This window comes from Erigeron canadensis, chromosome 1 (genome assembly GCF_010389155.1).
Source record: "Erigeron canadensis isolate Cc75 chromosome 1, C_canadensis_v1, whole genome shotgun sequence".
Taxonomy (NCBI): Eukaryota; Viridiplantae; Streptophyta; class Magnoliopsida; order Asterales; family Asteraceae; genus Erigeron; species Erigeron canadensis.
The window spans coordinates 45,862,840-45,876,611 of record NC_057761.1 but is presented as its reverse complement, the minus strand read 5'-3'; positions in this window follow the sequence as shown (position 1 = coordinate 45,876,611).

The window sequence follows — 13,772 nt, the reverse complement described above, 5'->3', positions numbered from 1 at the left end:
ACGCAACCACCACCTGCAACCACCATTTCCACGCAACCACCACCTGAAACCGCTTTCCACCACCTGCACTTTCTTTTCCCTCCAAATCAGGCCAAATATGGCCAGAAAGTTTTGGGATGAAAAAACTCTAAGTTTTCCTTCTCATACACTTTTTTTTCTTTTGTTAAAAAAACTCAAAAATGCAAAAATGTGAAATTACTTATATTTTTCTTTTTTTTCTTTAAAAAAAACCTCAAGAATGCAGCCTAAAGTTCAAACCTATAATTGGTGTAAGTTATATAAGTTTTCATTATTTATTTATTTATTTGTAAAGGTTATATATATAGCTTTTGATAGCGCCACGATTATAAGAGTAATTTACATTTGCAGTAGAGAGCATATATCACCAAGAAACTTACAAGGAGTTAACAAGACTAGTACATCAAACATCTATCGACATTAGCAGCAAACTATATAACCTAAAGAATTTCAGATTGCTTGCTTAGTGACAATTAATGTGATCAAACTATTACGTTTTGATAGAGTATTTGCTTAATTTATCAAATCAAACAAGAGATAGCAGGATAGCAGCGGCAAGTCAACAACCTATAATTCTCCACCAACTTTTCTTGTTGGCAAAATTTGACATTTCCATCTCCAACTATTTAGCATATTTTAGAAAAAAGACACAAATTGACACATAATTTTTTTTGGTTATGTTATAATATCATTTGTTAAAAAAAAAGCCAACTAAATTGGATTAATGGTTGGAGCTTTTGCCTCTTAAGACAGAGTTCATGGGTAGAATGAAGGTCCTTTTTAACCTTTGGTAGAACCTGAAAGTAGCTTTTGTACCTTTGGTAGAGGTAAGACTGTTTACATCTCAACCTTCCTCATACACCGTCGAAGACGACATTGGAACCTAAAACTCATAAAATACGACATTGGGAGTTACGTTATTTTACTTTTTTTATAATACCATTTGTTACCAGTTTACCACCATGCAAATTTTGGACATAGTGGTAACCATATCTTTTACCCGGGCATCTAAACTCTTTTTTGAATATAAAAATGATGTACATATACAATGATTATAAGCATTAAAAATAAAGAATTCTTAGTTCAAGTTATTGACGTGAGACACTTAGTGACTTTAATAATGAGGATGAGTTCAAGTTTATATAAACATGAGATGGAATGAAATGTGGCATTATTCCACTTCCGCCATGTCACACCCAATATTTCTTGTCACATCTCATCTTGTTTTATTATTTTTTCATTTTATTTTTGGTTTCTCGCATGGTTTATTTTTCCTTTTTTATTTTCCATTGTTTTCATATATTTCCATATTGTACTCTGTTTTAATTATTTTTTCTTTTATTATTGTTTTTTTCATAAACTTTTTTTTCATTATTTTTTCTTTTATTATTGTTTTTTTCACAAACTTTTGAATGTGGTCGTGATATTGTTTATAAATGAATATATATTTAATATGTCAAAGTTCTAACAAGTATATATCAAACTTCGCAAAGATTTTTTTCCCAATAAATGTAAAAGGGTGTTTGATTGGGAGAGAGTGTGTATGTATGCACAATTGCACATGAGGATTTTAACGGAGCTTAACTAACGGTTGTGAGATGGATGCGTTGATTCAAAAAGTCATCATATGGGTATAATTATAGCTTTGTAAGAAGCCTCTAAGCCCGAAAACTATCGTTTAAGTTGTATTCAAATAGAGTTACTGATTGTGCACCAAACTGCGTCGAAGGCTGTGTAGGTTAGATGATGATTAAAGGGTGAACTAAAAGAGGGTTTAGGATTTATTGGCGAGTCCCCGAAGGTAGGAACAATGCCACTTTACGCCAATGTATGTGTGTTAGGTTTTTCGGCCAATTGTAGATTGTGTCTTATGGGGAGAAATCCTTCTCTTTTTATAGGGGAATGTTTCTTTGTGGAGAAGGTTAGGGTTTTCCTTTCCTTCTTGGATTCGATATACACTTACCATATATATCTTGATTTAAGTTGTTATCTGTATCACTTATCTAATGAGATATAATTTACCATATTTTGGGAAGAGATTCATGTTGATCTCTAATCATTTAATTATTATTAATACCTCCGGGCATAAGCCCTTTGTGGATGGCCTTCGTGATGAGCTTTTCGTATGGTAGGTCGAAGGGGTAAATCGTCAGTTACGAAACCAACTAGGTATTTGAGACTAGTTGTCAAGCAAACTCCATATATTTGAAGCGTTGAACCCGTATTCAATTTCCAGCTCAGAATATCATTTTTCGTATTTTGTATTGTGATGAACCGGACGGTTGGAACAAACCGGTCAACCCACTACTTATTTGCGGTTGAACAGGTCGGACCGCCAGTCCGGTTTTAAAAAATATACGAGACAACTAACACTCATATGTCCGACCAATTTTTAACCCAGACACTTTTGGTTTGGTCCCGGGTGAAACTTAAATACAACCAATGAGATACGATTTTCTTTGAATACAGGTCAGAGGATCCAAATATATACATATAAAACTCCATTTAGCCGGCCGGCCAAAATTATTTTATACAATAATGACTAAGTGCTCACCTTAAAAAAAGTTTGTCTGCATACGTTTTAAAGTCTCCTAATTATATTATCGTAATGAATTCATTATGTTATTATATGTGCTAACTTCTGTTTTTTTAACGTTCAGCATCACATTTCACATCATTAAGTTAAAGCTAAAGAGAAGGTAGATATATAGACAAGAAAGTGCAAGTATTATATTAAGGAAAATGATTAATGCGATGGGCTCAATCAGGATCTTTTCAGGTCTTGTCATTTCTTATTTATATGTATGTTTGTCTTGGTTGTTTCCCACTATTTGTTCGAGTTAGGTAGTAGTTTGCTAATTTTATGTTGTTTAATATGTCAAATATGGTTGCTTTCGTATTGGTATTTGTATTGTCAAACATGTTTTTAAGATATCGGTAGGACGCATGATTGATAAACGTTCGACCCGCATAGTAGCCGGACCCAGCGGACATGTATTTCTGCTTTTCAGATTCTCGGCAGACAGGTATGATTTTCTAAACATTTCTCATTTTCCATCTTGCACTCCTTTGTGGCCGGAGATCCCTATGGAAGCAGTCTCTCTACCTTTGTGTAGAGGTAAGACTGTCTACAGCTTACCTCCCCCATACCCCGCGCAGGGATTGGGTCCTGTTGTTGTTGTTGTTGTGATTAATGCGGTGGGTGCAAATTATTCCTTTCTGGCATCTCATACATCCAGTGAGTAGTCCATGAGCAATATATTATATAGATTGTATCATAAAAAAATTCGAATATGCCTCATACATGATTCGTGAGTATGAAATAAATTGTTAAAGTAAACCGATGATCGAAGCTAAATTATAATTAACAATAATGTAATATATGTTTAGTTAGAGTTTTGGATTTACCTTAAATTTCTATAATCACATAAAAACCAGAACTGTAAGCATAGTGGATGACGACAAATAGTCTTGTGATTTCGGATCGTAAACTCGAATTTTTGAAGTCTTCATGTTAATATAACTTAGTATAAGTAGTATGAGTTGAAGAATTGAGAAAGAAAAATAAACATTTTATTAATTAGAAAAAGATCAATCAAATAAGGTTATAATGTTTTTTGTATTAATAAGTCAAGAGTTAAAGTTTAAATCTAAGTCTAATAAGGAAATTGAATCTATATACAATTAAAAAAAACTAATTTAATAAAATAAATAAATTAAAAGGACATGTGTCGATCAAGAATTATATATGTCACGTGTCGTTTCAAGAACATGTCATTCCTGTTTTAGTTGATTGGTAGATACGTAGGGAGTAATTATTAGAGAAGATCAACTTGTGAAAAGATCGAAAAACTGGAGCTGAATTACTCTTCTTCTATATACGATATATATAATTCTAAATAAAATAACTGAAATTAATTAGTTTGTGGTGATCCATCAATCGATCGACGTTCTTGCTAGCTAGTATGACGTCAAGTAGTAGTAGTAGTAGTAATTTCTCCTCTATACCCACATCGTCTGCGGGTTCTGAGCCGATAAACGAAGAAGAGTTGAGGTATCTGTATGCATCTAATGTTAGAGTCTCAAACTTTGTTTCGGTGAAGCTTTTGAATAAAAGCAACTATACTATGTGGAAGAAACAGATGCTCTGCCTCCTAGATAGTCACAACTTGCGTGGCTTGGTGGTTGGTTCCGGATATAACGTAAACCAACCAAATAATATTAATGTTCCTAACATCATGCAACGATACGACAGCCTTGTGGAAGGTTGGATTTATGGTTCGCTAGGTGAAGATATGCTCAAGCTTGTAATCTACATCAACGGAGGCCCCCGAGAAATTTGGTCAGCACTGGAAACGATATGTGATACCCGCCACGAAGCTCCGGTAGAGCCAGTTAAGCATCCGGATGATCGGTACTACTCACCCGAATATTGGGGTGATGTTAATGATGAGCCAATAATAATAAATGAAGAAAACTTGAGGTATCGGTATGCATCAAAAGTTAAATACTCCAACTTCGTTTCGGTGAGTCTTTTGACTAAAAGCAACTATACTACCTGGAAGAAACAGATGCTTCAATTCCTAGATAGCGAGAACTTGCGTGGCTTCGTTGATGCTACAGTTGATCTCCCGAAGATTGAGAGCCCAGACATCATAAAACAATACGAGAGACTTATCAAAGGTTGGATTCTTCGTTCGCTGAATGAAGATCTGAAACGGGAGTTAACCGAGTACCATGGCAGCCTCCGATCTCTTTGGGAAGATCTAGAACAGTTTTATCTCAAAGAATTAGTAGAAGAAGATTCTACAAACGGTACACTACTACTTTCATCGTAAATTTTTAAGTTATATAAAGGAGAATCAATTTGATTAGCTTAATTTACAAATTTATGTCGTTGTCAGATAGCGGGGATCTTAAGAAGCGGGTACAAGATGTGCTTTATCCAGAACAAGTGCAAGTAACCACCACACCACCATCATCACCAGACAACTCCATCCGTGACGACAAGTTGGTCAAAGCTGTTGTCGACGGACGATGGTTGGAAACAAAACTCATGTTAAATAAAGATGTTGCGCCAAAAATGCTTACTGATGGGGGTGAGACAGTGCTTCACGTAGCTGTGAAAGAAGGCCGCAATAATTTTCTCGAAAGGTTGCTTGACTTCATAGACGATGATGAAAATAAGATCAAAGTGTCGATCAATGGATGGACTGCCTTACATGAGGCGGCATACGAAAACAACAAGCGTGCTGCCCAACTCTTGGTTAAAAAATGTAAAAGTTTGTTATTCTGTCTTATTGGAAGCAAGACACCATTAGAGATTGCTTATCGTGATAAGAAGCTCGATACTTTTCTATATCTGTGGGATGCTGTTAGCAATGAGCAAGGCAAACCCGAGGCTATAGATTTATTAAATCGTACTAAAGCCGAGATTCGTAAAACTATTGATTTTGATATTCTCGAAGAAGCTATAATTTCCAATAAACAATACGGTGAGTAATTAGTTGCTTTCATTACTCGGCCGCTTGAATCTAGCTAGTTTGGGTTATTTAGTTAACCCAAAAAAAGAAATTACTATTAACTAGCATTAAGCCCGCAATTTTGTCATAATCTTAATTGTAGGTTTAGCATCGAGATTGGTCAACATATTTCCGCAAGTGGCTATGCAAGATGATCGGCTCTTGATGGCTATGGCTAGAACCTTTCCGAGTGACCTTGGCTTTGGAGAAGCATTGATATGTCCATGTATGTATAACACTACTAGTATATTTTAAACTCTTTACAATATATCCATTTTTTCATTAAATTACAAACACATACAGGGGTGGTTATATAAAGTTGTTAGGTATCCAAGCTTAGGTGTGAAACATTTACATATTTATTTTTTAGTCCATAAAATTCATAGGGCCAAACATTTATTCATTATATAAAAAATATTAAAAAAAATTAGTATGTGAGAAGTTTCACACCTTAAGTTTAGGTATCGGACCACCTGTTCACTTTACCCATATATCTATATCTATACTACTATATAAAAATTATACCCTCATGCTGAAAGTTTAGAAAAAATGCACTACAAGAAATCAACAAATTTGCACAAGTTTAAAGTCACTCTTTTCTATGTCACTAATTTGCGACTTAGTCAGCGACATTTTAGCGACATATTACTTAAAATATCACAAATTGTGTTGTAAATTACATCGCAAATTTTGCAACATCTTTAACACATTGCTAACTTTGTCTCAATTTTTGAGACGACATACACCATGTCTCTAACAATGTTTTTAACTTTAGCGAATTTTTTGCAGTGATAGGATATGCGAATTGACCAAACTACCCTTAATGAGTGAAATTATTACAAATTTTTAATATTAAATTACACCATTAGTCTCTTATATTATAAAATATATCTACTACCAAGTTTAAATCAAACACATTTACATCAATTACCTACATCATTTGACGCTGCCACCACCATCATCATCTGTTGTCGTCATCACACCGCCGCCATTACCATGCTCGTATATATATATATATATATATATATGACAAACTTATATTCACTTTTCCCAAAAGGTGACTTAAGAAATTTTGGGAAAGAGTGTGGTTAACTTTTTTTTTTTTATCTTCTCTTTTTAATTTTTTTTAAATAAAACAATCCCCAAAAATTAAATAAATAAGTGAAAAAAATACCTAAGTTGTATGATCTTTTTGGAATGACTTTTTTTTAATTTTCACCATTTAACTAATTAAAAGTTTTGCAACATATTATTAATAGTAAAAGTCAAAGATAGATTAAGTCGAAATTAATATAATATTACCAAAACTTAATATTTCACTGATGTATTAAAATACCTAAGAGTTAAAATTTTTAATTATTAATAACTCGGGTTTATAAGTTAAAATAAGAACATTGAATGACAAATTAAAAGTTGATAAGTGTTTAATTTATATATTTTTTAAGTCGTATTTATATTTCAATGATGAATATTTAAATGCTAAAAATTCTGATCACATCATTTTAAAAGTTTATACTAATCATGTAAAACTTATAAAATGTATTTGTCACATATTTATATAGTATTAATTAACTATGTATGTTATTCAAAATAGGACTTATTAATGTGAATTAAAAAGACACGCACATATTAATTAAATATGATGTCACGTGTGGATCAAATGATATTTTAATATTGTTTTGATATATTGACAGAAATTCCTCTTACATGTCTCCGTATATATCATGCAGCTTTAAAAAATTTCCATCAAAGAATTGTAAAGAGGAGTTTTTCACTTTTTAATACACCTGGAGCTTTATACATCTGGGTTGATGATGTTTTATGGACAACAAGAAGTTTAAAGGAGGCCATGTGGTTGTTGCAAGATACTGTTTTGATATTACTTGGTGAGCTATTGATATAGAATTCCAACTTGGATATTAAATACTCCCTCCGTCCGATTTTAGTTGTCATGTTAACTAACTTTGACCGTAAATAACTTTGTTTGTGTCATGTAACACTTGATATAAAATATATGAATGGATTGAGTTTTTAATGTACTTTTCGTTCATATAAGTTTCATCAACTACTATATACTACAAACAAAGTTATTTACGGTCAAAGTTAGTCAACATGACAATTAAAATAGGACGGAGGGAGTAGACGATTTTAACTAGCATCTAATTGGTGTTTTTTTTTCAGTAGTCCCTGTAGCTGTACTTTATCCAATATATCACTTGATTCTTCTCCTCATTCTAGCGATTATTTACCCCTTATTTTTGTTGTATTTCATCCTATGGACGATTTTAGCAAATATTCCAGGTACGTAAAAATTTACCAATTTAATTAACGTGCTCACAAGTCACAACCATAGTTGTAAAACTCGTACGAGTCACGGTCGACTTGTACGAGTCGAGTCAAAATCAATGAAAATGAGGCGACTCGATGGATGACTCGTTTTGCTCCGGACTCGTAGCATGACTCGTGTTTTGTTTTGCGAGTCGGTATGAGTCATACTCCGAGTCACGAGTCATAGAAATAAATTTTTATTTTTTTTGGACATAACTCTTTTATATGCTCATATCTTGACTTTTACGATACAAGTCACATTTCGATTCACGAGTCAAAAAGTCAGATTTCGAGTCGAGTCAAAAATACCGATTCGAAAACGATAGTCACAACCATTGATTTTAGGCTTTTTAACCCTGAACAAATATGACTTGGTCAACCCTACTCCACGCCTAGCTTTTACAATTGATTCTTTTGTAACCTTTTATTAAAATTAAAAAAGTATATCTTATTAACCCGGATGACATCCGGATATATCTAAGATATTAAGGTGATGAATATACAAAAAAAAAAAAAAAAAAAAACAACATCACTTACATCTTTAAAAAAAGTCACGACTACATTAAATATCCATAAGATCGTGGATATGCTATAATTGGAAACTCTTTAGAAAATGTGACCAACACTCATGCCAAAATGTATTACGTAGCACAAAAACGTAAAAGTGTTAGACCAAATAGATAGTAGTTACAAATCTTATTTCTTTTACTTTACACATGTTTAACTATTGTTATTTAAGAGAATAAAAACTAAGTTAGGTATAATCAATAACGTACTACATGTTTTTGGAAATCAAACTTAAATTGTAAGAAATGGTAATGGTTTAGTTGAAAAGAAAAATGAAGATAAAAATAATGAGATGCTATTCTATTTTTAAAAAAGGACATATGGTTGGATCATAAAATAATGGTATTTTACATTAGTTTTAAAATTTTTTTTAATGAAAGAACTAAAAACTAAAGTTTAAAAGATGATGTCATAAATTAATTAGATAAAAAGTAATAATTAATAAGAAAATGTCTAATGATGCCAAGTAATTTTTTTAAAAAGATATAAATGTCATCACAATCTTGCTTTATGATAATCAATTGATCTATAAATTTATTTCGTATTTTAATAGAAATCTTTTATGATTATTCTATTAAAATTATTTTAGAATTATAATATCTTGAAATAAGTTTCCTTATTAATATATTTGGCTCATTATTTGAATGATGTCATAAATATAGAGATTATATTTTAACATGCCATGGAAAGTAAAATGATATCATGACAATTTTATTTTATTAATATAAGAGAAGATATATTTTTTAGATATTTTAATTTACCAATAGAATAAAATAGAATTAAAATTTTTTTTTTATTGAAAAGTAGAAATTTACATGAATGACATGTGTCTCTTTTAAGTAAACATAAAAAAATCATATTTTTTAAATGACATAAATAATTAAACTTTTAATTAATTATTATTATTATATATACTAAAAGACAATTGATCAAATGACTTATTGGTCTCATAACGATTGATTTTATTAAATTGACTTTTGATGATGTCATCATTTAATTTAACAAAACTCTAATTAATTATATGTAATAGATTATTGAATTAAAAAAATCGAGTAGATATATTTGGATAAATACAATGTCAAACCCATTGTCTATTTCATCAATATCTTTAATTACCTAAACCTAATATCAAAAATATCAAAAAGTAAGATTCTCGAAAAACAACACTTGGAGTTTGACTGTGATTTATAAAGGTTTAGTTTTTATAATAGCCAGTTTTGTTATTGTTTGAATTCTGTTAGTTTTTTTTTTAAGTTCCTGGTCATATATAAGGTTAGTAATTTATGTTTTTTTATTAGGTTGATTATTTTACTTTTTACTTTATATTAAATAGATCAAAGTTTAACATTAATATTATGTTGACTAAAACAAAGTTTATTGATTTTTAACAAAAATATATAAAACTTAGTGATAAGTTATTTATTAAAACAAAGTTTGTTTGATTGTAATGTTATGGAAACTGTTACAAAAGTAAGTCTTGATAACATGATATTAATAGAATAACAAATTAAACATTTTCGTCAATGTTCCATTAATATCTTATGTTACTTTGATTTTTATTACATTATGTATATTTAATTCATCGGTTTTTTCTTTCATAAATTTAATTACAATCTTTATATTTGAATTCATTGGTTTGTTTTTTCATAGCTTTTTTTGGATTACATGTTTTTAAATTTATTTTTAATATATCATGTAGAGTTCGTGTATTTAACACGGGTCTAAATCTAGTTGATATATAAATAGAATAAAGGTTATTTATTCTAATCGACAAAAATCATGTTTTTTGTTTCGTGCATCTATCTTGAATGCATATTCATCAAATGATGCATCCAACAAAAAATGTGATTTTTTCGATTTTGACGGATCAATGTGTTGTTAAACACTTAAATAATGATAATTAGGTATGCACTATATTGGTTTTATTGATTTTGAATGCATCAAACTGATGTTTTTAAGTCTTCTCACCGTTCTTATTTTAAGAGTGTTCTCACCGGAGTGTTACCCATATATGTGATATATATATATATGGAAAAGTGAAGGTGGTGTTGTTACCCACTTAGATTGGGGAAATCCTTCTCATATCATAACTTTTTAATATTTTTTTCAAAATTAACAAGTGATTTTTGTTTTTTGCTAAAATATTAAGATGTGATGAGATATTTCACCTTACCTATATGTGTAACAACACCACCCTCATTTTTTTATATATGAAGGAATTGAATATGAGACTGTTATACACCCAACTTGGATGAAAACCCGCCACATACTAATTTTTAATACATAAAAAACACGAAGGCCTGATTATTTATTTAAAGTATTAAAAAACTAACATTTGAGAGGGTTTTCACTCAAATTTGGTGTGTAACGGCACAATACTTAAATTTTTTTTTTGTAACTTTCAAGTATTACTCCAAAATGGTCATAAACTTTCAAATGTGGTAATTTCTCGTAAGGGTGTTTTTGTATGGGAATGAACAATATATGGGAGTTGACTAACATTTTGAAACAATATTTGAAACTTTAGAGATCATAAAAAGATATGTACTGTATATGTGTTGAAAATTTAACTAATTGATTTGTATAATTAACAAGCCTAGAGATCATAAACGCTTTATTCTCAACGAATAACAATGCATTAGTGTACATTTTGAAATGCTATAATCATTAACATTTTATGATTTTATTTAAACCTTAAAATTAAACCCTATATGAAACTTTTTCCTAAGAACTATTGAACCAGGCGATTATTGAAAAAGCATAGATTTTGGGATTAGGGCACTTTTGGGATTTGGATTTGTTTAAGGCTTCAGGTACCGGCCCTTCCAACTAGAGCCGTACCGGGCTCTGATGTCTAATTTGGAACAATTTCAAGTTGGGCCAGACCTTTGTGTACCTTTGATTTCCATCAAGTGTTCATTGATTGTGTTTTAACCTAATTGTTAAAATCTCAGGGACGCCAATGAAACGTATAGAGGAGAAGAGAAAGATATACCAAGAAGCTAAAAATTTTGTGAATATAATATGTAATCATATCGATAAGTTAGGCCCTTTTGATACTAATCATCCCTGTTACAGCAAACCTTTTCTGGAGGCCGCACGTCAAGGTGCTTACGAGGTTTTTGATGAGATTCTATCTAGGTCAAAGGAATTGTTAGGTAACAAAACTGAAGAGGGTCATTATTGTATTCATTTAGCAATAACAAATCGTTCAGACAAAATTTACAACCTTATCTATCACGTGAAAGTTCTACTGAAGGAATATAAAGAACTTGACGATTCCTTTGGGAACAACTTCCTACACCTGGCTGGAAGGTTGGCGCCTGAACGGATACTTAGTCGTACTACGGGTGCAGCATTGCAACTACAACGAGAGCTGCAATGGTTTAAGGTATTACAAATACGAAATGAGTTTGTCATGTTATTTTGCTCTTGGGTTTCATAAATAACAAGGTAAGTTCTACAGGAAGTGGAGAAGGTCATGTTACCGGGAGATCTTGTGAAGAAGAATGCCGATATGGAGACACCACAAATGGTGTTTTCAAAGCAGCATGCGGAATTGGTGAAGGAAGGGGAACAATGGATGAAAACAACTTCGGAAGCATGTAGCATAACCGCTGCATTAATTGTAACAATCGTATTTGCAGCAGCTATTACTGTACCTGGTGGGAACGATGAAGGGGGCATCCCTTTGTTTAAGAAAGATACTGCCTTCATTATCTTTGCTGTATGTAACGCAATCTCGCTATTTTCAGCTGCTAGCTCCTTGTTGGTGTTCTTATCAATCCTCACTACACGTTTCGCTGAAATGGATTTTCTGGTCAGTTTACCGAGACGGTTGATTATTGGTCTTTCCACGTTATTCCTCTCTACAGCTTCCATGATGGTAGCGTTTAGCGCAATCCTGTTCATGGTCTTTTGTGATGAAAGATTATGGATGCTGGCACCAATAGGTGGGTTAACTTGTATGCCAATTGCAGTTATTGTTACTCTACAGTTGCCCCTCTTGGTTGACTTGTTCAAATCAACATACATCCCCATCTTTGGTAAGCAAAAGTACATAGACAGATCTATATTTATTTCAAACCATCCTCTGTTTGCATATGAATAATAGCGCTGCAAGTTGTTGTGGATTATAACATTTAAACATTTTGTTTACCTTATTGTCGAGTTGCACGTTGTTTTGTCCACCCAATTGTTGTTGTGTTGACCTATATTTCAGCACATTTGAAACTAAATGGTTTAAAATGATTAGTTTGTTTAAATTCGACTATACGTTGTAGTTTCTGATCTTTTTTTCTTTTTACTGTTTTAACTCTTCTGCTCATGTGTTCGTCTCCAAACGTAACTACTATCACATCCAATATATAATGCGTCTTAAGTATTAAAACACTTTACTTGGGTATGATATAGACCAACTCTAATTCAATTGTAAAAACGGAAGAGTTCATGTGATTTGGCTCACAGATAACTTGTGGTGCTCGTTTCTTATTCAACAAAAATGTCTCTACATTTAACTCATGGTGCTCTTGTATGATAAGCTGTTACCTTTAGTATATTAAGTTGATTATTATTATGTCATTTTTTTCTCGTTCAAGTCTGCAATAAACTGTAAGTCAAATTTATCTTGAAATGGTATTTCTCGGTTGATGATTCATAGATAACAACGAGAAGTATTGTTTGATTTATGAAATGCAGAACAAGTGTTCAAGTAAATTCTTCAATTAGTTGCCTAAACTTGCTTGATCTTAGTAAACAAATATCTAACTACTGATATGATGAATCTAACCTCCGGGAGTCTGGGCACGTTCATTTCTGCCCCATTTCCCATTTGTAGGGAAACAAGTTAAGTTTTTCAAGGTTTCACTTATGTAGCATGTTAACTAGGAAGAAAAACAACTGTATGGATGTGGAACTCAATGGCACTCAAGAAGATCAACTTTAAATCCATGTGAAAAAACCTCCACGGATAAACACCATCAAAGGCAATCAACTTGAACAATAGTTTATGGCCGATTTACCATGGGCACTAGAGCGCATCACCAAGAAACTTACAACAAGGACAAATCGTTGCAACAAGACTAGTACATCAAACATCTATCAACATTAGTAACAAACTATACAGCCTAAAGAATTTTCAAATTGCCTGCTTACTGACAACGTGATCATCAATATATTGCATCTTGATAACCTGGATAATAATCTTAGGGTATTTGTATACCAGTTCGAGAGTTACTCATCATCAAACAGGAGATAGCAGCAGCCTATAATTCCATCAAGTTTACTTAGTAATTCTTCAAATAATCACTACTACCAAACCGATTATATATCTGACTA